This window comes from Giraffa tippelskirchi, chromosome 9, assembly GCF_054371585.1.
Source record: "Giraffa tippelskirchi isolate mGirTip1 chromosome 9, T2T-mGirTip1v1.2.pri, whole genome shotgun sequence".
Taxonomy (NCBI): domain Eukaryota; kingdom Metazoa; phylum Chordata; class Mammalia; order Artiodactyla; family Giraffidae; genus Giraffa; species Giraffa tippelskirchi.
In genome coordinates, this window is record NC_137283.1 from 3,775,772 (window position 1) to 3,800,430 (window position 24,659).

Here is a 24,659-nt window from a genome sequence, read left to right on the forward strand (position 1 = left end):
GGCACTGGTGGTAAAGAACCCACCTGCCAGTGCAGGACATGTAAGAGACGTGGGTTCGATCGCTGGGTCAGGAAGGGCCCCTGGAGGAACACACGGCGGTCCACGCCGCTATTCTTGCCTGGAAAATCCCAGGGACAGAGAAGTCTGGCTACAGTCCCTAGGGTTGCAAAGAGCTGGACACGACTGAAGCGACTTAGCATGCATGATGGGAACAAGTGATCATAAACACTTGATTCAAATCATTCCCCATCATTTTTGGGTTTCAGTCTGTTTCCTGTCTATAAGAGTTGGATGCAAGGATTAGGAATAATGTTTGCCACTTGCCTAGTATATGGTACTTGATATGTACTTGAGTAGTGGTAATTATTCTTAAGAAGGATGTTTTAAAGCAAATTGGTATTTAGAATGGGTGGTAAGACTCCAAGCAAAGGCTCCAGGACAGTTTGTGGACTCACCATCCATTAGTGCGTTCTCTGCCTTCTTCAGCTTCTTACAGTTGGATCCACGGAGATCAGAACCCCACAGACAATCCTGCCCAGCTCTTGACTCGTTTAAGAGGGCTGTCACAGGTCTTGGCTCACCGCTTGGAGGGTGCTAGAAATCAGCTGCTCACCCAGGTGTGAGCTGGGGTCAACTGGCTGCAGCACTGGCAGTGCCCTACATGTCCGCACAAGACCACCTCTGGTTAGAGTCTGCAGATTTGCATGCTTCCCTCACCCACCCCCCACTAGGTGTCCAGTTATTCTCCCCAACCTTCCTGTCCTCCTGCGGGGCTGTGCGGTTCATGGGGAGGGTCTTGATCCCCAGCAAGTTTAGATGCATCCTCATCCCGCTTGTGGAAATCTCATCTTTTACTGCATCCCAGGGTCCCGGCCCTCCCTTACCTCACCTCTCAGATTCACAGATATGGCCTCTACTGACTTGACCTTATTTCCTCTTCCACCTAATGAACATTCACAGCGACTGTTTCTGGAAACATCCTCTGAGTTTGCCCTGTAGAAACCACCCTTACGACCAGCCGCCCACCTCATCCCCTACCCCTCTCCTCCTCACCTTTTCCTGTTTTGGCCACAGTGGCCTCATTTCTGTTCTCCAGCACACCGAAGCCTTGGCAAAAGCTATTCCCTTCACCTCGACTCTGCCCAGTCTGAACACGAATGATGTGTTGTTGCTGGTCAAGTCCTAGTTTAAACCCTTTTGCTGACCATCTAGTATAAAAGCATCCCCCAGTCAAGCTCCATTGCTTCACATTATTTTTATTCCCCACGACACACAGAGCTCTTACTGTTACTGGATATTTTTCTTATTTATTTTCTTTGTTCTTTACTCTCTGCCTTCTCTATTAATAACCTCTGCAAGAACACAGATCTGTTCTATCTTGTTGTCTGCTGTGTCCCCAGAACCTAGAACCAAGGGGTACCACATAGAAGGTGCTCAATTAACATTTATTGAGTGAGTAATCAGCTGCCCACTGGGTTTCTTTTTATATCTGGCTCTATTTTCCCAGTGTCTGTGCCAGATTAATAAGATCTTGTTTCCTTTGTCAGATGACAGCAGTGCACCTGTGTACCTCAGGTGTGTTGGCCAGTGTCACCATCCCGTCCCTCTCAGCCAGCAAGACACTGAGTATTCATAGCAGTTGCTGCCACCTCTTTGGGGCCCTCCTCATGTTCCAGGAGGCTCTGCCAGCTGACTGGAGCAGGAAATCAAATACCTTGTCCCCTTGATTCTTAAAGTTGCTTCTGGGTTTCTATTCCACCAGAATTGGATTGATGGTACCTACAGTGGATTATCTGTGGCTTCCCAGGTGGCTCAGTGGATTGCCTGCCAATGCAGGAGACATAGGAGATCTGGGTTCCATCCCTGGGTCAGGAAGATACCCTGCAGGAGGAAATGACAACCCGCTCCAGTATTCTTGCCTAGAACATACTATGGACAGACAGGCCTGGTGGGCTACAGTCCATGGGGTCACAAAGAGTCTGATACGACTTATTACAGCACAGCATATCCACATTCTTTTTAAGGAAACTGGTTTTTCAGAAGAAGTTGTTTAGAGAAAATTTGTTCTTTATTTTGAAACCACCTGAAGCTACTTAGAGAAAGATAAAATGCAGAGATGCGGAGTTTGGGTCCTGTTAGAAGGCAGAGCGGAGAAGGCAATGGCAACCCACTCCAGTACTCTTGCCTGGAGAATCCCAGGGACGGGGGAGCCTGGTGGGCCGCCGTCTATGGGGTCGCACAGAGTCGGACACGACTGAAGCGCCTTTGCAGCAGCAGAAGGCAGAGTGGTCCAAAGACAGCATGAACCTCCACAGACCAGGGGGTGTTCACCAGCTGGTCTAAAATCATGAGGGAGCAATGGCACACAGGTGTGCACACACATCTGTGTGTTGTTTGACACTTCTTTTCGTTCTCTATTCTGAAATCTGCATGGTGTGAACCATCAGATTTTGCCGGTCCAGCACCCATTCCTTGTTTTTTATGATTTCACCCCAGCTTCTTATTGGAAAACTCATCTATTGGATATGGTTTTGGTCAAATTACTTATCAAAGGGCCGCAACATCTGAGTAAGGTGGACTCTTGACCGAGTCTAAGAACAGCAGATGTTTCCTGAGAAAAGGCATCTTAATTTGTCTGTGTTGACTTTAGCTAACTGTCCATCAGTGTCTTCAGCTCAGATTCTTGCAGCCTCTCTGGTCCCTGACTTCTCAGACCATTTGCTTTTTTATGTTTGACTTTTGTCAGTCAGATGTTTTTGCTTTGACTAATAATAATCAATCACTGTTCCTTGCAACCATGGAATCCTAACTCACGTAGAGTAAGTATTTTATGATAGTTGACTAATAGTAAGACAAAGACTTGATGTTTAATATTATGAGGAATAGAGCAGAACCTCAGATTTTCCCTCCCTTCCTTCTGCATCTCTGCCTAAACCAGAGCCGCGTGATTGTGATTGAATGTTTACATAAGGAAGAAGCAGACGTTACTTACAAAGGGTCAGCCTCTTCTTTACCAGAAGGGTCCTTTCAGTTGAGCAGACTAGAGTTCTGTCTCTTTGCTATACCGTCTCCCGTGTTTGGAATCTTCCTTAGCCCCAACTCCATCTTCCAAGTCCTGTTCACGTCCTACCTCCTAGAAATACAGCTTCAGAGATGAACACAAGTCCCCTTCCCCTGCCCCTTCTCTCCCCCTCGCCCTCCGTCAAGTCTTACTTGCTTTGTAACAAGCACAGTGTGGCCATGGGCCTTGTGTCTTGCTGCCGGACAGAAAGCCACATTTTAACTTGATCTGTTAAACAAAGAAAAAACGCACAATTAAGAGGAAACTCGTCCTTTTAAAAATATATTTGCTGCTCTACATGTTGACCTTGTTGAAAATAAGTGCTGGTTCTGCTGCCACACTTTCCATCTCATCCATCAAAGAGGAGGCGTGAGAGCATCCTCTGTCTGACTCTGCGCCCCTCCCCAGGGGTCTGCACCTGTGTCTGCCTCCTTTCCGCGCCTATAGTCGCGGAGCCAGTCGATGCACTTTACCTAATCGATGTGCTTTATCTGAAGGAATCCCAGGTGGAGGTTTGGAGGAAGGTCACGCTGTCTCCAGTGTCAGTGTTTTTGCCTTGCTCACAAGCAGTTGTGCCTGCGTGTTAGTCCTATTTTGAGTAATTCGTTTACAGCTGGGGCTGCTATGAGTAGGCATGTGAGTATCTATAAAGTAGCTCCCAGTTCTTCCACACTTCTTTGTGGTTTATACTGGAAGAGGGGTTTTCTGGGGTCAGGATTGTGCTGGGAAAGGGCAGGGAAACCCAGAAAGGTCCGGGTTACTCATCCCTGTGCTGTTTGCATTTCCCCGGATGGTGATGTTGGTCAGTGCAAAGGGGAAGCCTGAGGAGAACAGAGGACAGCTCCATTCTACACTTACTTACTCAGCGCCTGTCATGTCCCAGGAGCTCTGCTGGGTTCAAAGAGTTGTTTCACTGGAGGAGTCAGATTTTCATACTGCATTTACAGAGCCTGTCATGGAAAGTATCATATCAACATTACATGAACAAAGGGGATGAATTACTAGATAAGAGCTCATTCTGTAATGTGGGAAAGGATTTAAGACAGGAGCATATTGTCTTGTATGTGATGTAGAATGGATTTAGTCCTACAGAAACCAGCTAGGGCCGGAGTTTAATGATTGTCAACCTGGAACCACTGGTAGAAAACATCACGGAGGATGGGTTCGTTGAGATGCAAACTATTATATACAGGATGGGTGAACAACAAGGTCCTTCTGTACAGCACAGGGACCTACATTCAGTATCCTGTGATAAACCGTAATGGGAAAGGATATGAAAAACAATGTACAGATGTATATGTGTAACTGAATCATTTTGCTATACACCTGAAATTACCACAATATTGTAAATCAGCTGGACTTCATTGAAGTGTGTTTTTTAGAAAAGCATTGGTTAGAGACTTCCCTGGCAGTCCAGTGGTTAAGAATCCACTGTACAGTGCAAGGGATGTGAGTTAGATCCCTGGTCAGGGAACTAAGATTCCACATACCGCAGAGCAACTGAGGCCACGTTCCTCAACTACTGAGCCCTCACGCCTCAACTAGAGAGTCCAGTGCTCTGCAACAAAAGATTCCACATGATGCAGTGGACCCTGTATGTCACAACTAAGATTTGACACAGCCAAATTAAAAAAAAAAAAAAAAAAAAGAATGATAGAAAGAGATGGAAGAAATAGAAATGATCGTGTGACCACCTAGAGCCAGACGTCCTGGAATGTGAAGTCAAGTGGGCCTTAGGAATCATCACAATGAACAAAGCTAGTGGAGGTGATGGAATTCCAGTTGAGCTATTTCAAATCCTCAAAGGTGATGCTGTGAAAGTGCTGCACTCAATATGCCAGCAAATTTGGAAAACTCAGCAGTGGCCACAGGACTGGAAAAGGTCAGTTTTCATTCCAACCCAAAGAAGGGCAATGTAAAAGAATGCTCAAACTACTGCACAATTGTACTCATCTCACACGCTAGTAAAGTAATGCTCAAATTCTCCAAGCAAGGCTTCAGCAGTACGTGAACCATGAGCTTCCAGATATTCAAGCTGGATTTAGAAAAGGCAGAGGAACCAGAGATCAAAGTGCCAAAATCCATTGGATCATCAAAAAAGCAAGAGAGTTCCAGAAAAACATCTACTTCTGCATTATTGACTACACCAAAGCCTTTGACTGTGTGGATCACAACAAACTGTGGATTTTCTTCAAGAGATGGGAATACCAGACTACCTTACCTGCCCCCTGAGAAATCTGTATGCAGGTCAAGAAGCAACAGTTAGAACCAGACATGGAACAGCAGACTGGTTCCATATTGGGCAAGGCATATGACAAGACTATGGCAACCCACTCCAGTACTCTTGCCTGGAGAATCCCGTGGAGGGAGGAGCCTGGAGGCTACAGTCCACGGGGTCACAAGAGTTGGACACGACTGGGCGACTTCACTACTACTACTACTACTACTATTTAATTTATATGCAGAGTACATCATGTGAAATGCTGGGCTGAATGAAGCACAAGCTGGAATTAAGATTGCTGGGAGAAATATCAGTAAACATATTAGAAGCTGTCAATAAACAAAAGTATTTAGTTAATGTGTTAAAAGTGTTTAAGATGTGATTATCCTTCTGTATACAAGCGGTATAGGCTCCAGAACACCTCCCCTTCTCCCCACAGGCACGGATGCCTTGAATGCTCAAGGCTCTTACAGTTAGTTAGTCCTCTCTACAGTTTCCACATCCACAGGTTCAACCAACCTCAGAGTGAATATATTCTCTTAAATTTCTTCCATCCAAGCTTGATTGAATATGCAGGGCCAACTGTATTTGAAGACAGAAAACAGTGCATTGCATTGAGTAATTTGAAGTCATTGTTGACCTTCAGGGAAACAGTTTCAGCCAGAGGGCAGGTGAAGAAGGCTTTGGAAATTTAGTGGGAGGCACATTAGTACAGCCCACCCTTCTAGAAGTTTAAGATTGAACATTGGGAGATAGGCAAACCCTACACTGGGATCATGCAGTAAACAGAAGGAGTTTTTGAGGTCAAGAGGCTTGAGAGTATTTGTGGTTTTAGTGAAACGAGGAGGGAGCCGGGGGTATCAGAGGTGTAAGGAAGTATGTTAGAGACGCCCTTCAACACACATCCTGAGACTTTCCTGGTGGTCCAGTTGTTGAGTTGCCCGACTTCTACTTCATGGGGCGCGGGTTCGATTCATGGTCAGGGAACTAAGATCCTGCGTGCTTCGCAGCCAAGAAAAAGAAAATTTCTTGAGTTGAATAAAGATGAAAATACTACATATCGACTTTTAAAAATTATGTGGGGAAAGTAACAAATCATACACACCCTGAATGCAGGGGGCAGATATAGCACAGGTCAAGGGCACCACTGGGATAGCTGGCCTTAGAGACCTGGTCTGTGATGACTTCTTCCTCCAAGAAAGGGGAACACAGAGGGTAGATGGGGACAGAGGCGGATTTTGCGTTTGGACGAAGTGGAAATAGATCGTGTCTGAAAACTTTAATCTCAGAAAAAGTAGGTCATCTTCTGTGAGCGAGCCAGGAGGGCCTGGGAGAGGTCATATCTGCAAAGGCAAAGGCCACTTTTTCTTCCTAGTAGAACTGCTCGCTTTACAGTTCCAATAATTGAGGAATTTTCAAACAGAGGAAACGGTTACTAAGTGCACAGGAAACGCGTGGAATTGGATCCTTTCCATTGCAATTCTTAAAACACAGTTGATTCCAAGAATTTAACCTTCTGTATTTTTTAAGAAGCCTGTGTTTTCAGTGAAATTCTCAAAGCCATGATTACAAATGAGAGACTTAGAAATCATATTTGTGTGTGAGTATTTTAATGTGAAGATTTATTTTGTGTCTGTTTGTGTTACGGGGAGATTTTTCTCTTCCTGGGGAAAGGAAGCAGAGGAAAGTCACAGGAACCGCCTCCTCCAGCCCCACCTTCTCTCATTGTCTTTAGGCTAAACCTGGAGGGAAAAGCCCTCGGGATAGACCGCTTGGGGTGAACTGATACACCGAGAATTTACTGTCCTGTGGCATTTTGAGAAGCAGCATCTGGCATATATGCTCATGTTTATGGCTCTGACAGTCATGTGTTATTCTCTTTGTTTTATATAAATTAACTAGTGTTTTATCCCACTGAGTTTTTCTGTTACTAGATAAAAGTGAAGCAAAGCAAAACAAAGTATAAAACCTTTGACTTTGTACAGTGCAACTCCCAGTGAGTCCAAATCTACGTCTTGATGTTCTACCTCGACAGTGCCCCTGTCTTAAAATTCCTGAGTGCTGCCATTGCTGTGGCCCAAGACACAGACGTTTCTTTTCAAATCCCATCCCTGATTCTGTAGGCTAAGGAGGATGCCGAATGTGGTCCTGGTTGGTTAACAGAGATAATAAGCAAAGCCAAACATTGTTATGTGCAAACAGAATGGAGGTGCATTTCTCTGTTGGGTTCTCTTATTATCTCTTGAGAGCCTGGCCTGTTCTCTAACATGGCTCTTCTCTTAATTGAAATTGAGATCTCTGATCATTCTGGGTTGGAAGAATGTAATGACATTTTCTGTAGACTGGTTTATGCTCCTTAGCCAGACTCAGGAAGGAAGGACACAGGTAGGACAGAAAATTGGGCTGAGGTCTGAGTGTGATGGGCACCCGCTGATTGATTGAGAAATGTGGACTTGATATTATGAATGTGTATCTCCTATCACAATATATAAGCCATCAAAGGAAATAGATATTGAGCCAGAAGATTTGTGAAGCCAGGGAATAGGTATGGTGTGTGGTGCTGGCTTCTCTGTTATTTTAGGCATTTGGGGAAAGTTTGAGATTTATAATTTTAGGCAACTGGAAACCCCAGTAGAGTGAGAAGCCTGGGAACATGCAATGAAATGTCCATTTAGGAGGATTAGCTTGATGACGGCATGTGCATTTGGCTAGTAGACGGCAAGGAAAGGCGACAGGAGAGGGCTTGCATTGGATCAGAGTTTCCTGAAGTGTGTTCCACAGAGCACTCATACCCTGAGGTGTACTTCAGAAAAGAAAGGACTCTCTGATTAAGGGGTGTGGCCGAGGCTGCACCATCCATCTGCGGAGGCTGTGGAGAAGTCTGTCCATCAGTGTGTGGCAGGCTCTGAGAAAGGCTGAAGGAAGGAAGCCTGTTGCAACTTGGTGAACCCACTCTTTCCTAAACTTCTGTCCCGATCATCTTGTGCAGAATAAGACCCCCAGGGTTATAGTCTAACAGTGGGGTCACATTCTAAATTACAAGGCAATGATCAGAAATTTAAAATCCTGTCACCAGCTACTTTTTTCTTCTAGAATTCTATTTCTTTTTTTGAGCATAAGATAAAGTAATTAACTTGTATTTAGGAAACCCATTTTCTGAACAGTATATTCTCTATTTTTAGAAACCTGCTCTGTTCAACTTGGCAAGAGGTTTACTTACACAGAGACATAAGGGAACCAAGGATGACCGGGGAAGAGATATTCCTCTCCCAGGACCAGAGCTCATCCTCTGTTATGAGTTCATTATGGTCTGGCCGTATGTAGCAAGTAACCACAAATGTAGATCGCTAATCCGTCCTCATCCCTTCTGCTTCCTCTCTCTCTGCGTTTGCATCACTGTGCCTTTTCTGTCTCATGTCCTGTATATTTCCATATGCTGTTTATTTCTGTCTCTTCATCTCCATCTCCCAAGCCCTTTCCCTCTTTCCCCCAGAACAGCGCGTTGACAAGCCTGGTGCTGAGGGCCCGTGTGCTCCGCCTCCCCGTGTTTCCTTTTCGCTACACTGCTCTTCCCTGAAAACCGCGGATCTTCTAGGGCACCCTGAGACCCTCTGCCTTTGATCTGCCGCTTCTCCTGGGCTCTGCTTTCGCGAACCTTCACTCCCCGCACCCCCACCCGGCCATCCTACAGGGTCATTCTCCAGACTCGACTCAGGACAGAGGCTCCAGAGCGAGAAGAGACCGCCTTTGTTCTCACCCCTTTGCAAATAATCTCCGCATTTCTCAACACTGGCCTGGAAGGCGTTTCCTCACCATCTGTGGATCCTGTAATTAACAGCTTTCTTGAAGGAATGTCCACATTTCTTATCTCGCTTGGTACACACATCATTTTTAAAACTTCGGAGCGACGCGCTGGCATTTCATGTAAGGGTGGTCCCACAAATCAAGTGCAGGGTGACTGGTTTCATTTCTTTGCTGAAACATCTGGTCCTGTTTAGTGTGTGACAAGCAAGAGGTAGGAAGCACGTAAAGGCCCTGAGCCCTGATGTCTTCTCTTTCTGCAATTGTATTATGGAATCTTAACTGCCTACCGAAGAGAAATGAAATTAATTCTACGGCCATGGCATTAACCAAGACTCCTTTTTGCATCTGTGGGCCTGCAGGCTCAGTCTGGCCAGCTTTTCCAGGCTCTAGTCTATGTCCCCTGCAGGGAGCAAAGAAGGCTGGGGCACAGGTCATGGGCATCTGTGGGGACATGATTCACTTGAAACGGTGTCACATTAAATGCCATGGCGTTCATAAGGGAGATGTGAACCACTGCTGCCTCCCAGATTTGCTAGAGACAAAGCACTCTTTTCCCTGCAGGGATCCTGTAACCCTCTCACGGGTATATCTGTAGCTGCTGCTACGGAGACATCAGGAAGACGGTATTTTGTCATCAATAGAAAGGCACGATGCCCGTTAGAAGGAGAGCTTCTGTCTTCAGAGTGAGCAGTGGGTAACAAGCAAGTGATGGGTCTGTGGATGCACAGTGTGCTTGATATCCATCCAATCTCTTTCACAGAGACTCTCTTTTAAATGCCAACCCCAAGCCTTGGTCCTCCTCCTCCCCACCCTAGAGTTTATTGGTTTACAGTTTTTGGCAAAAGGAAAATCAGGCTGAGTGGAGAGCAGTCAGTGAGACCTAGAGGGGAGACCCTTGAACGAAGCCATGGAAACCTCCTTTCTGCTCCTCCTGACTGTCCTCCTGCTGCTTGGTCGTCGGCAAACGCTCTTCCTTCGCCTGCTGGGGGTGGTGTAGCAGCGGCTGTGCGAGGGTCATGGTCATGGTAGCAGCACACGCAGTGACAATAACAAACATTGTCTATGCCACTGACTCCGTAACAGGCCCTGCTCTAGGCATTTGACATTGTGGTTGTTTAGTCACTAAGTCATGTCAACTCTTTTGTGACCCCATGGACTGCAGCCCACCAGGCTCCTCTGCCCATGGAATTTCCCAGGCAAGAATACTGGAGTGGGTTGCCATTCTCTTCTCCAGAGGATCTCCCCAACCCAGGGACTGAATCCAGATCTCCTACTTTACCACTTAACCATATTAACTCATTATTGTCCAGGACATTTTTACAGAGACTAATGCTAGTGGTTGGCAGTTTTTATTTTGGCCAGGAAAAAATTAATTCTGTTATTTCACTAACATTTTGTGGGTTATTACATTCGATAGTTACACCTGAAAAACCTGTAAAGTCTTCTCCAGAGCCATGACTTTCATTATCACTTTCCGTACTAGAATCAATCACTAGGTTTTTTTGTCTTTTTGTTGGTCTAATATTCACATTGTCTGAATCAGAACTAATTCTGAAGAGCTGTCTGAGACACTAGTATATATGTTGCTCAGACAGTCAGAGAAAGAATCTGCATAAAATTCACCAAAAATTTCTTCTTTACTCAAAATTTTCTAATTTGTCACTTTTGAGAATTTTATAGTAATAAATTTGTGTTTATAATGTACACAATGTTTGAAGAAAAAACTAACAGACCAAAATGTGAATAATAGCAACAATCATAAGTCATATAATGAATCCTCGATCAATTTTAAGCTCTAACAGCTTCGCATAGTGATATTGTTTCACTCTCTAAAAATGTATTGATACATCTCCCATCAATAATGTCCTCATAGACCTCATAGCAAACTCATTGCTGTGACATGGTACCCTACAAATTTGGACCTAGTGTGATAGGGGGTTGGCTCCAGGATCCTTGGAGCGCTCAGCCAGCCAGCTAACTGGTCATCCCATGACTCTCGTAAGGATGTGTGCTCATATTTTATTGTATGCGCTCAAGACATGTTAATTGAATGAGTGAAAAATACTAATACCATAATTACTCATGTGTAGAAATGTTAGTGATTCTAACGTGAACCATGAATATTGATGTATTGACACACCAAAATAAAATTTGTCTAAGACTAATTTGGTGAATGATTCTTATGCTTTTATTGCTCCTTTGCTTATGTGCCAGATTTATTCTTTGAGATTTGCTCTTTTTTCATAATAATTTTTTTTTTATTAAAGGAACTTAGGAAAGATTTCATAAAACATGTGGTATAAGGCCTAAATCAAAATATAATAGGTCTAAAGATAGCCTATTCAGTTTGAGCATGGTAACGTTGATTCTTATTTAGAAAGGTGTGTGTTGGTTACTAATATATTTTTGGCTTATCTAAACTAAGTTGTGATACATCTAAACAATGATATATTCAGAAAGCAAACACAACATGATTTATTTCTTTTTACCTTTGTATTTCAAAGGGTAAAATGGGGTGTCTGTTAGGAGAACTACAGTAGCATGTTGAGTTTTGTTCATTCTGTCTCTGGTTTTAGGCTTTGTCTGAACCTAAAAGCTATAGATGATGTATAGTGGAAAATCTCAACTGTTGTATCCTGGTGTAATAAGCTATGTGTGTGTGCTAAGTCATTTCAGTCGTGTCTGACTCTTTGCGACCCCTTGGCCTGTAGAGCACCAGGCTCCTCTGTTCATGGGATTCTCCAGGCATGAATACTGAAGTGGGTTGCCATGCCCTCCTCCAGGAGATCTTTTGGACCCAGGGGTGGAACTCATGTCTCTTGCATTGGCAGGCGGATTCTTTACCACTAGAGCCACCTGGGAAGCCCAATAAGCTGAGGAATGTGTAATGAATTTGCAACCATTCAGAAGCCACAGAGACAACACATATATACTAAAGTTAATTGGATAGAAAAGACAAGAATCAACAAATATGTATAATATACACACACAGAGAAATACCTGAAAATAAAGGAAGCTAGACATAAATAATTACGGTATTTAAGAAATTAGGAAATGTGAAAGAACTTTGTGTTTATGTACTAAAAATTGGAGAAGGAATGCTTCTCCCTAATGACTGTAAAAGGTCAAGAACACAGTGATGTCATATCACTTAAACTACAGAGTTCCTCTCCTGGAAAGAGTAGGACTATGTTTTATTCACCTTGAGTTTTCGTCTTACAAGACCACACTTGTTCCCTCCACTCATGGGAAGAACAGCTCGTCTTATTACCCTCCAGTGGAAATGAGTTATGAGCCTTTTATCTGGAGTTTACAGGGTGACTCTAACTTCTTTAGAGTTGAATTTCAGTGATGAATGAATGCAGTATCTTATTTCATCTTAGTTAATTTTTTTCAAGAATTCCTTTTCCTGTTCTGATTTGTAGGTACATACAAGATAATAATGCGAAGGATCAAATTACCCTGTTTGGGATCCCGTTAAACACTTTTCCTTTGTCCTGAGAATCTTCAGCATTAATTTCCTGTTTTTTCTTCTGTTCATGTCAATCCAACTAGAAAAAACAGGCATTTGAGACATTCATAAAAGTTTGTTGTCTTTACGAGGTTGCGAGCAAAGCTTGTATTTTATACCATACTCATCCCTCTTGGCTTAACTTGGCCAACTTTTTCTTTAGGTTTGTGAAATAGATAGTCAGGAATTTTTTGAATCAGGACTCTAGGAACTGAGGTTACTTGGGCATCAATTGCAAGTTGAAATGAAGATGCATAAAGATGCAGAAGGTCCTAACATGGATACCAGAAACAGCTCCATTGGAAGAGGGAGATGTACTGGGCAAGAAAGATGGGTGGCCCCGCGTGTCAGCTGGCTGGCCGGCATCACACTGGTTAAAAGTCTTCAAAATACAAGGTCCTCATTGTTTGAGCTCCTCAAATATAAGAACCCCTTCCCCTGAAATACGTCATCCCTTGGCATGGATTCACAATTATTTCTGAATAATTACCTACAGATGATCATATAGAGTTTGTGACTTGCCCAAAGTCACAACAAACATAGGCAATGACAGACCAGCCTCTTCCTTTGGACATTTCACTACTTCATTCACACATTCATCATTTGTCAAGTGCCAACTGTAGGCCATGTATGGTGCTGCGTGCCAGGGATGCGAAGTTGAATAAGGCATGATCCCAAGTCTCCAGAGGCATACAGTGAGTAATAAATATGCAATTTATTTTTAAAAATTTTTAAAATATTTTTAAAAGAAACTTTTGATAACAGGTGGATTTTTCTGTTTTATTAGACTGCATTAGAGTTTTATCAGTGCTATAACAGAAGCAGGAACAGAATACTAGAAGAACGTAAAGGCATCAAAATCAGGAATCGAGAATATCCTGGAGAAACCTACATTTAGACTGAATTTTGAAGCACAACTGGAATTTCTAGTTAAAGAAACCATGAGACGGCCCTGAAACCTGTAAAAAGTGAAGAGACAGGAAAGTGTTCTAGGTGTTTGAGGAATGGCAAACACTTTCACTGGACTTGAGCTGTGGGAGCTGAAGGTCAGGATAGGTGTGGAAGCTGAGGGCAGTGCCAGAGGCCAGATCCCAAAAGGTTGGGATGCTCAGCTAGGGGACCCTTCCTTAACTGGGAACCGAGTGTGCAGGTTAAGGAAAGGGTCCACCCTGCCCCTTCCAGAGCATCATGGGGACCGCAGAGCCACAAAGCTCTTCCCTCGCCTCATTCAGGGCATTTCCTCGGGGTCTGGGGTCTGACTTTCAAAGTAAAGGCAAATCTCTCCCTAAATAGAATTCACAGCCAACTGCTGAGAGAGAGCTCTTCCTTTCATTTCACTTTTATCTTCCTCTCACGCTGAGCACTGGGGGGGCCACCCTGCCTGCCTGAATTTCCCTTGATTGGCACTCATTTGACTATATATGAAAAGGGGCAGAGATGCCATCAGGGGAGGTGTAGGAGGTAATGACTCAGTCCCCATCAAACCGTGTCCTCTGAAACAAATACTCTGGCAGGCACATGGTCAGAAAAATCAGTTTTGAGATTCTGAAGACTTGGGTTTTAAATCTGACACTGCCTGTAACAATCTCTGAAATTGGATCCAAGTCAGTGAGGCTCTCTGGGCTTCAGTCCCTTCTCTGTTGAAACTGACTTGCCTCCTTAAGTCCATGGATTTTGTTTTCTCAGATGAGACATCTGATTGTCTAGATCGTCTTTGTACAGGATGCTAGGTAACAAGGAGATAATCTCATGGCAGGATCGGTCTTCAGTTGATTGTGGGTAGGAAGGGATGGAGGGTTCCACAGAATAATGTTGTTGTTGTTGTTTAGTCGCTAAGTCACGTCTGATTCTTTTACGGCCCCATGGACTGTAGCCCGCTGGGCTCCTCCGTCTGTGGGGTCTCCTGGGCAGGAATACTGGAGTGGGTTGCATTTCCCTCTCCGGGGGATCTTCCCAATCCAGCGATCAAACCCACATCTCCTTCAAGGGCAAGTGGGTTCTTTACATCTGAGCCACCAGGGAAGCCCACAGAATAATAGGACTTAGTAAAGGCAGAGTTCTCAGAAAGGTTCAGAATCCCTGGTTTTAACTCTTAAATATGAAACTCCTTAAAAAATGTTCTCAAGTTATGTCATGAAAAATGTTCTCTCCAAAGGTGAAACCATTCATTGCTTAATAAACTGGATCATTTTCCTTTTTAGAAATATTCTATGGCATATAAATGGAGACATTTATACCATCACAGAGAAAAATTTACAGACATGCCATGCATCATTTGAATATGCTTAATCCCTGGGAATAATAATCAGAGAGATTTTGATTCACTTACGAGGAAATATTTTTAAAAGAAACTTTTGATAACAGGTGGATTTTTCTGTTTTATTAGCTACTTCTTATCAGTCATGGTTTTGCTGCTTGGACAATTTGGAGTTATCTGAAATGAACTGGAGAAAGGATGTTATTTTCAGTTATGAATTAAGACTTTGAATAAATAACTGAACGGATTTTTTTTTTTTTTTAGTGGGAGGCTTTTAAGAGATTCTGAAATGCCAAATAAAAATAGCCTTTCATAAAAAGGTGAGGTAAATATAATGTGACATTGTGAAAAGAATAGACTTTGAAGCAGAGAGGATAGAATATAAACACTGAAGGCTCTGGTGCTCTTTATTTCTAAGACCCTGGGAAAATCTTTGAGCTTTTCCCTCTGTCCTGAACTACCAGTATGTGTTGAAGAATAGATTGAGTTAAGATAGAAAATATTTAGCCAGTGGAGGTGCCAATGACCCCTAGATGTCCTATTTATGTCATAGGGCAGGAATCTGAAGAGAGAATTCCCTTGAGCTTTTCTCTCATTTACAACCTGAGTAGCAACCAAACAGTCACTTTCCTTAAAAATTTTATTGCACAAGATAAAAGTTTCCCAAACTTTTTAATACAATAGCCCATTTCCTTGAATAAATGATCCTAAGAATTTCCTTATGAATTAAAAGTAATCATTTTGACATTATTGTCTGGGGCAAAATATAATGAAATTACAAGACAATTTTTTTACTGTTTCCCATTTAACTAATGATGTACCCTGTTCAGTTAGCTCAAAGTTAAAAAAATTTTAAATGTATAGAAAATATGAAAATATAGTAATAACTTGACCAAAACAGATTTCATATTGTAGTAGGTTTCGTAAGACTAAATTCTACACTTTTCACAAGTTGTTTCTAAATGATGAGGTATGGGACACATTTTAGGTTGTGAGCTTTTTTAACTTGTAAGTGCATATGCAGCTTTTGATTCCTTACAAATGAAGATCCAAACTGGAAATATATCAACCCGGGTTGTTTCTTTCTGCAGTTGACTATGAACCAGTAGATCCATCTTGGAACCAGTAGAGCCGTCTTGATGTATTAATATTATGTAAGATGAAAGCAAATTGTGTCTCAGTAGCAATACTGATTGCATATGCTTCCTGCCATGTAACTAAGCTCCTTCATGGATACAAATAATCAGTTACATGGCTAGAAATGAAAGCAGTTTATACATTTATCAAGGGCAAAACCACACACACACGGGGGCTTGAAGTGTTCAGTTTATGGCAACAAGTACTACAGCTTGAGTCCTGCACCTTTGTCCTATCTTTGTCAGCTGTTTTATCCTACTCAGTAATGCTATATGATCTTGCATGGTTTAAGGTAAAAAAGTGTGTTTAGAGCATTATTTTATTTATCGATTTTTAATAATTAGATATTACTATGGATCCCAATAGTGGTTTTAATTACAAGATTATCCAGGGACACATGATAAACCATGGAGTTTACAGTGATTAACCAAGTTTACAGTGATTTTGCCAGGTACCATCACTAGTGTTTCATAGCATTTTCTCCAGGACATTCCATTTGTGAAGAGTTCTTCTTCCTTCCCTTCTTTCTTGCCTCCTTTCTTCTTCGAGTCAAGCAGTATTTACTGTGTCCTCACCAAGAGCCAGACGTCATATGAGGCACCAGGGAAATGAGAAGTTAGAATTTCTAATCGAGGGAGAATGTTTCCTGCTTCTTTGCTTTTAATTTACCCAGGAGTTGTCTTTATTTACATATAAACATATGAATTCTAATTAAAGTATAATCACATTGGGTACTTTACAATGCAATAATATTTTGGAAACTTAATTAATTTAAGTTAAGCCTCCACATGCCATAGACATAATCAGAAAGTTCATTCTTTAAAACATAAAAATAAAAGACAACAACAATAAAAATGATTTGTTCTTTAACATTCAGATAGATCTAGTGAATTTGAGAGGTACATTTTATGAGTAGAAAATCTGAATCTTGCAATTTCTTGATTACAATTCTCTTAAACCACCCTGTCCATATCAAGGCAGTTCCCTTGTTAATAATTTTTCATATGTGGGCAAAAATGGCCATACTCTAGCCACTGGTCTTTGTATTTCAGGAAATATATCACATAAGGAAACTCCACTCTACTCAAAGGATTTATAGATAGTACCTTGGAGTTAATTTTCATGGACATTAGAAGGTACTTAAACCTCAAGCCAGGCAGACGGTTTATAAATGATTGCTATAAGCTCTTTAACGACTTAAGTTAAATAAAGTAGCACCCCTCTGCCCCGAATGAAGGCTGTGCAGAATTGTTGGGACTACTTGGAAGTCTGGAGCAGCCCATTGTTCAAAGATTATGTTTTTGATGTTTCTCGCTGAAAGTCATTCATTCTTCTAATAGGTGTTATTTAAGAGCATACAATGTGCCAAGAAGTGGAGTTGGCATTGCTAAGGAAACCATCAAATTCTAGTCTGATTTTTCAGAATCGAACAGGAGGCGTTGGTACTGGCAAGTCAAGAAGGACTGAGGCTCAGACTGGATGTCACTTATGAAATACCTGATTTTAAGTGTTATAGGTGAATCCACCTGTGTGCGTGTGTGTATTCATAGTCCCCTACTTGTGTGTGCGCACGCTCAGTCATGTCCAACTCTTTGCAGCCCCGTGGACTAACCCGCCAGGCTCCTCTGTCCATAGAATTTTCCAGGCAAAAATAGTGGAGTAAGTTGCCATTTCCTACTCCAAGGGATCTTCCTGACCCAGGGCTCAAACCTGAGTCTCTTGTGTCTCTTGCATTGGCAGGCAGATTCTTTACCACTAGCACCACCTGGGCATCCCGTATTCACCTATATATGGGTCAAAATGATGATCAAATAGCAGACATACAATTGATATAGATATAGAAATTATTTTTCTAAATAAATATACTTCAGTTTATTTTTTTGACGTCAAGTTGATTCTTTGTAATACGCACGTGTGACACAATGGAATTTACAATAATTGCAGAATTATTTATAACTACCATTGTGAAGAAATCAAACCTGCACACTAGCTCATGTTACTGCCTTGATCTTTTGCATTTTTGGACAGAGCAGTGTTGATCTTTCGACAAACTAGGGGCTGAAAGTTGGAAAACGCTGAGATTTGAATGTTCTGTTTTTTTTATGTTGTACTGATCTTGACATGACCTGAAATGCGTGTTTAACTCCAGTGCTGAAGTCAAATCAAGGACAGAAGGAAATGAAAGTTGGAGTCCACTCATAACATTATTTATTGGATCCCTTCTTCCTTTCTTTGCTGATATGTGTGCCTCTTCTTAGCCGAGTGACTTTGAGATGGAATTTTTTAAGTCACTTTTTAGTGTCTCTTAACATCATTCACACCCTTCCTTGTCCTTTCCCCATGGCTTTAAGCAGAGCAGCAATTTCGAGCATGAAATAAACTTTTTAGGGCATTATGCTGTTGGAAGCACTTTGGAAAAATGTGAATGAAGCCAACAAAAGAGCACAGTTGGTCAAAGGTTACCCTTGTTCCAACAGGGCTCTAAGATGGGGCTTGTTTTTCTAGGGATTTGCCCAGTCTGTGTGGAAATAGTTTTGCTGTTTAAAAAGAAAAAAAAAAAAAAATCACTATCTTGAACAATACCTAGAGATTTTTTTTTTTAATTTTTGTTTCTATTTTTAATTCTGGTCTTCATTACAAAGAAACGCAGTGGCGTGAGGGTGATGTAGATTTTGCCATGTGCTGAACTTAAACGCGCTCACTTCTATAAAGCATGTCTTGGATGCTGCCTCCACCCTCTCATTGCCTCTGGGGGGCTTGGTTGGAAGCATTACTCACTGATGCTGAGCAGACAGCATTTTGTTCTGGTCTGGGTTCTTTCTTCTTCTTCAGCCTCTCCTTTATCCTTTTCTCTGTGCACCGTTCTTGTGGGCTTCTTTTATTTTTTTTAGAAAATTGAAACAGTGAATAACTTTTCAAAGGCTGCATGGCTTGTAAGTGAGTTACTAGTAGGAGATGAACATATTAGTGGTTTTGGAACCAATGAAACAGTGGAAGTAGTGAGATTAGAACTTAAACTTCTGGTTCCATATTATTAATATGGAATAACTTTATTAATAATAAAGTTATAACTTTTAATAATAACTTTATTATTTTTCTTTATTTTATATCAGAGTATAATTCATTAAAAATATTGTGTTAGTTTCAGGTGTACAGCAAAATGATTCAGTTTTACGTGTATCTAAAGAACAGATGCTTGTGAGCACTGTTTTATTTAAAAATTAATTATTTAATTAATTAATTTTATTTTTGACTGTGCTGGGTCTTCATTACTGCGTGCGGGCTTTCTCCAGTTGCGGTGAGCCGGTGCCCCTTTCTTGTAGTGGAGTGTGGGCTTCTCATTGCAGTGGCTTCTCATGTTGCAGAGTACAGGCTGTATGGCAGGCAGGCTCAATAGCTGTGGTGCATGGGTTTAGTTGCTCCATGGCATGTTGGATCTTCCTAGACCAGGGATCGAACTCCTGTCCCCTGCTTTGGCAGGTGGATTATTAACCACTGGACCATCAGGCAGGTCCCTGTGAGCTTGTTATAAAGCTTCCCAACTATTCATAGCTTATGCAGAGTTTTGACTCATATGTTTCACTTTGACCTTTAGAGCCAGGTTTTCACATGCAGTTGGTTCTTTTTTAAAACGTTTCCTTTGGTCTGGAAGGCTCACTCTTATTGCTGGATAACCTGGAATGGCCACGTCCTGGGCTTTGTGGGCTGTATTTTTAGCCTTGGAGCGTATTTCCCCTGTGTTGCCATAGTGGCTGGGTTGCTTGGGCAAGAAGAGTGGCTCTGTTCTCCCGGCATTGCAGGACTCCCTGAAGTTTCCCAGGAAGCCCCTCACTGGCACTGCAGCTGAATCACTCTCCTTGAAGATCTTGCTAAAGTTAAACGGTTTTCCCTTCTTCTTTTATTCTCTCTTTTTTCCACTTTCTCGTTCCTTTCTTCTTTTTGTCTTTCCTCGCCTGCCTGCCTGACTTCTTTCCTTCCTCTTGTTATGTCTTTTGCTTCCTTTTTTCTCTCTCTGTTATGCTCTTTCTTTTACTTTCATTTCTTATTAATGATGAAAATGAGATCCCAACTTATGGGAATTTATCCCTCTGATCTACTTGCATACAGGTGAAAGGTCGCATGTTAGTGATTATGAATGACAGCATGAGTTGTAATCAGAAAAGATGGCAAACGACTCGAAGGCCCATCAGCAGAGGACATGTGGAGTAAACAATAAACGTCTGGCTAATGAAACTTTATGCAACTCTAAGAAAGAATCAGAAAGTGCTCTGCAGATATCTGCAAGACATTTTGTTAAGTGAAAAAAAAGTGTAGAACAATTCAGATTTTATGTTTCCTTTTGTGAAAAAACGTAGTGGTGGGGAATCAGATTCTACTTCTGCTTTTTTCTTGTAACTAGTAAACACCGAAAAAAAATCTCTGTAGGAAACACAGGGAGCTCCTCATAAGTGACAGGGGATGCATCAGCTGGGGAGTAGTGAGGGGGGGCTTCATTATTATACCTTTTTGTATTTATTCAAATTTTTGGAACACGTTAGTTAATAACTAATTCCAAAAATAAAATCTAATAATGTAAACTTCAAAACCAAGGTAAGATTCAGTTGAATGAATCTTACTAACGACCCACTAATGCTAAAAAAAAAATAATAATAATAACAAATTACCATGTCTAGGACACATGTCCAAACTCATGGGTGCGCTGCTGGCGTCCTGGCTGCTTGTGGTTTGAATCATGTAAAATTGTAATTTCCATAGGCCAAGAAAAAAACTTTAAATATTGGCAACTTTATATATTTGAATAGAATGTTAATCTTAGTTAAGGCATCCAAAAGCTGCTACCAGATTGCCTGTGCTGTGATGCCCCTAAAGTATGATTTCATATCTCTTCTGTGCTGTTGACACCCTTGGAGTCTTATTTCATCACTTTTGCTGGGCCACCTGGGTAGGACTGTGAGGTGGGACATTTCCTCTCCGGAATTACCTTCTATCCAAGCTTTATGAACTTTGCACGTAGCTGTAGGTTAAGCCCTCATGATCTACCACTGGGATTACAGCCTTCTTCTGAAAAGTCACTCTGAATTCCAGGTTTTCCTGGTGGGGTCCAATGTTCTCACTGCCCCCACATTTGCCTTCCAACAAGTCAGTTTGGATCATGTTTCTCGTGAGTGAATTCATCCTGTATTAGTCAGGGCTTTCTAAAGAAATAGAACCAATAGTATTTGGAGAAACATTCATAAGAGGGATTTATTTATTATAGGAATTAGCTCAAGCAGTTTTGGAAGTGCTGTAGATGCAGGCAAGCCTGTAGGATGGTTCAGTCCGAATCTGAAATCAGAGAATCAGGGGAGCCCATGATGTAATTCCCAGGAGGTCAAGTAGAGAGAGAGAGAGAGAGAGAGAGAGAAAAAATTTCCCCTTTTCCACCTTTTGTTCAATTCTGGACCTGAAGGATGGGATGATGTACATCCGCATAGGTGAGGATGAATCTTCTTTACTCAGTCTGCTGAGTCAGATGCTAATCTCTTCCAGAAACACCTGCACAGACAAATCCAGACATGACATTTTACCAATTCTCTGGGCGTGCCATCTTCCATGCAACTTGACCTATGAAATTAACCATCACACATCTTATCTCTCTTCACTGTTCATAGAATAAATACAGACTCAACTCCTTAGCAAGACATGCAACTCAGCCCCATTCTCGCCTCTACCCAACTGATTTGTTTTCACAAACACTCTATACCTTTTCTTTGCCCAGATTGCACTCCCCCGCAGGTCACAACTTTGAGAATGATGTTCTATTTACCAAAAAGAACCTTCTCCAACTTTTGTGCCTTTTAGACATCCACGTGACGTTTCCACACAAATAAGTCTTCTCTCTGTAGCTCTGACCCCAGCCATCGAAAATTAATTTTCTCCTATTTATATTTACATGGTCCTGCATACCTACCCCTACTGTAAAGGTACTTATTATAGTGTATTCCAGATATTTCTTGATGATGTCCTGCTACTGACCAGTGAATTTTTGACATCAGAGACCTAGGTCCTAGTTTACCCTGCACCCACTCTGCTCAGCCCAACATCTGGTCTGTAGTTTTACGCTTAGTAAATATTGGCATGTTTAGCAATGCTTTAACCTTTTCTCCTGGACTCCCTTTCTGTAAGGAAGAAGTTTTCTTTTTAATCTTTTTAAAAAATATGGAGACTGACGTTCTGGATGATCTTTGGTGTGAAGAAAGAAGTGCCTTTCCACTATGGCCTGCAGGTTCAAAGTATAAGGCAAACTCTCCCATTCTTTGCTATTTGCAGTAAGGTCAAGATTTAGTCCTGAATGTCATCTACAAGCTCTGTTTGATCATCTCTTTTGCTTCATATTTGTGATGATTTTGATGATGATGAAAGCAGTGAAGTCATATGAATTGTGTTGAGTCTTTTTGGTAATTATGCCTTTTTGTCAACTGATTATTCCTGTCATTTTGAATGCCTGTGTTAATACTGTAAAAATTCAGCTATTTCGAGACCATAAACAGAACTGAGTGTTCTCCAAAAAATAAATCTAGAAATTCTGAGTGGAGAATAAATGAGAGGTTTTCTTCCTCCCACTTCTCTCCCTCTTCCTTTTCTGTTACTTAATATTATTGGTATCATTTTTATTTTCTCTAATCTGGAAAAATAATAGCCTGTTAGCCTAGCCTGTCTAAGTGGGAGTTTTACTTTTGTTAAAAAAAAGAAAAAACGTTAAGTAGCCCCTCTCCTAGGATGTGAATTCTTTGTTGGTGTGTGGGTCCTATTGATTGCACAGGTATATTACTACATGATACTCGGAGTTGGAGAGTTTTACTGCCAGAGACTGTTCTGGTCATTGTATCTTTTTCTCACCCAAGGATTAGTTGGGTTCCCTGTTTTGTAGCCCATTAATATTAACAAAAGCAAATATTTGTATGTAACTCACCGTTGCCTTCGGAGAAGGCAATGGTACCCCACTCCAGTACTCTTGCTGGAAAATCCCATGGACGGAGGAGCTTGGTAGGCTGCAGTCCATGGGGTTGCTAAGAGTCGGACACGACTGAGTGATTTCACTTTCACTTTTCACTTTCATGCCTTGGAGAAGGAAATAGCAACCCACCCCAGTGTTCTTGCCTGGAGAATCCCAGGGACGGCGGAGCCTGGTGGGCTGCCCTCTATGGGGTCGCACAGAGTCGGACACGACTGAAGCGACTTAGCAGCAGCAGCACTATTGCCTTTGCAGTTAATCAGAATTAGTACAAAAGAACTATCATTCATCACTTGAGAGTGTTTTTTGGAGGATGAGAGAAAATAATATTAGTGCCTCCTATCGGCTGATCCTGCTCCTGACACCAGTTGTCTAGTTACTCACATTGTGCGTACTGTTTACTGAACCCAGGGTCGGCAAGGTGCAAGGTAAGAGGCTGGAAGAAAACGCGAGGAGCCATAGGAACTGCAGACACGTTTATTCTCTCCTAGTTGGCACAGCAGCTGTAGCAGCAGACATAACATAACACAGCATAACTGCACACAGTCTTTCCGGGCTTTTCCACCTGGAGCTTATATAGGCCTACTGCACGAAGTAGCCCATAACCATGCGGGGACCTCGTGACACGCGTGCGCAGTGCTGTAAGCAAGCGCAGCCATTACATAATCATGCAAAGTCACTGTTTACAGAACATGGGGTGAGAGGGCGTGAGAGCATGGGGTGAGAGAGCATGACTGGGGTCATCTTGTTAACTTCCCCACATCCCTGCATCTTGGTTTTCGGGTGCTTTCCTTCTTCTTTTATCAATAAATGATTATTGATGAACAAAGAAAGAAAGGGGAATGGCGTCATTATGCAGTGTGCTCACTTGGAGGGATCTACTCGGATACGGTCTATTATAGCATCAGTATGTCTCACCCATGTTCCTTACACTGCAACTGCACTTCAGTGGTTTTCACAGTGCCTCTTCAGGTAAACCGTGAGCACATTCAAACAGTTTCATTGTACTATGAAGTCTTTGGCTTATTATCATAAGATTTTTAAATGAGCAAGTATTTTTTTTTTATCAAAACCAGGTGTATATGACAGTGGCCCAGCCTTTGTTGAAGTGAAAAGTCTGCAAGAATAGCAAGATCGTGATGGTTTGTTAGAAGTAGTTTCAGGGATTTGTTAGAAGTATTTACTGTGAATGTGAATAAGTGGAAATGAAAATATAAAGCTTATAAATTTGACAAAACATGGATATTTGGTGTTACACTAGTCTTTTAAAAGTCTATCACCCGCCACCACTCAATTCTTCACGCCATAATGAGGACTGATGTGCTGCTTTACACAGACTCCATGCAGTAGTTAGATGATTTCAGAACTCCGGAATCTGTCTTCCTTCCGCTCAACCTCTAGGGAAGTGCGCTGGCAGCTAGCGCCAGCAGTGTGCCCGCTGGCTGGAAAGGAACCTCCCCTTCCTTCACTGTTAGCATCTCTGTCCTTCTCACTTCAGTTTGAGTCTCCCGTGCGTCTGCAAGCCTTCCCTGCCCTCTTTGGCTTGGGCAGCTTCTCCAGTGTGGAGCTCAGAGCACTGCTTCCTTCTTAGCGCTTGTCACAATTGCAAGTTCACAGCCTCAAGTTCACACTCATTTACATGATTATTTGATTCCTCACTAGTCTAAAACCTGG

General features: G+C 42.1%; 1 protein-coding gene and 2 long non-coding RNA genes across 17 annotated transcripts in view; 2 read left to right on the forward strand and 1 right to left on the reverse strand.

The window, feature by feature from the left end:
• The window catches only part of RBMS3 (RNA binding motif single stranded interacting protein 3), a 1,621,798-nt gene that overhangs the window by 846,855 nt on the left and 750,284 nt on the right, over positions 1 to 24,659 (forward strand). The window lies entirely within an intron of this gene.
• On the reverse strand, positions 1,427 to 10,095 carry LOC145520518 (uncharacterized). Its single transcript, XR_014064537.1, has 7 exons — positions 6,388 to 10,095; positions 6,196 to 6,284; positions 5,802 to 5,864; positions 3,920 to 4,011; positions 3,214 to 3,289; positions 2,993 to 3,133; positions 1,427 to 1,881 (listed from the first exon to the last, which is right to left on the reverse strand). It is a non-coding gene; the product is annotated as an uncharacterized LOC145520518 (long non-coding RNA).
• Positions 1,762 to 4,721, forward strand: LOC145520528 (uncharacterized). The gene is made up of 2 exons (XR_014064548.1): positions 1,762 to 1,909; positions 2,177 to 4,721. It is a non-coding gene; the product is annotated as an uncharacterized LOC145520528 (long non-coding RNA).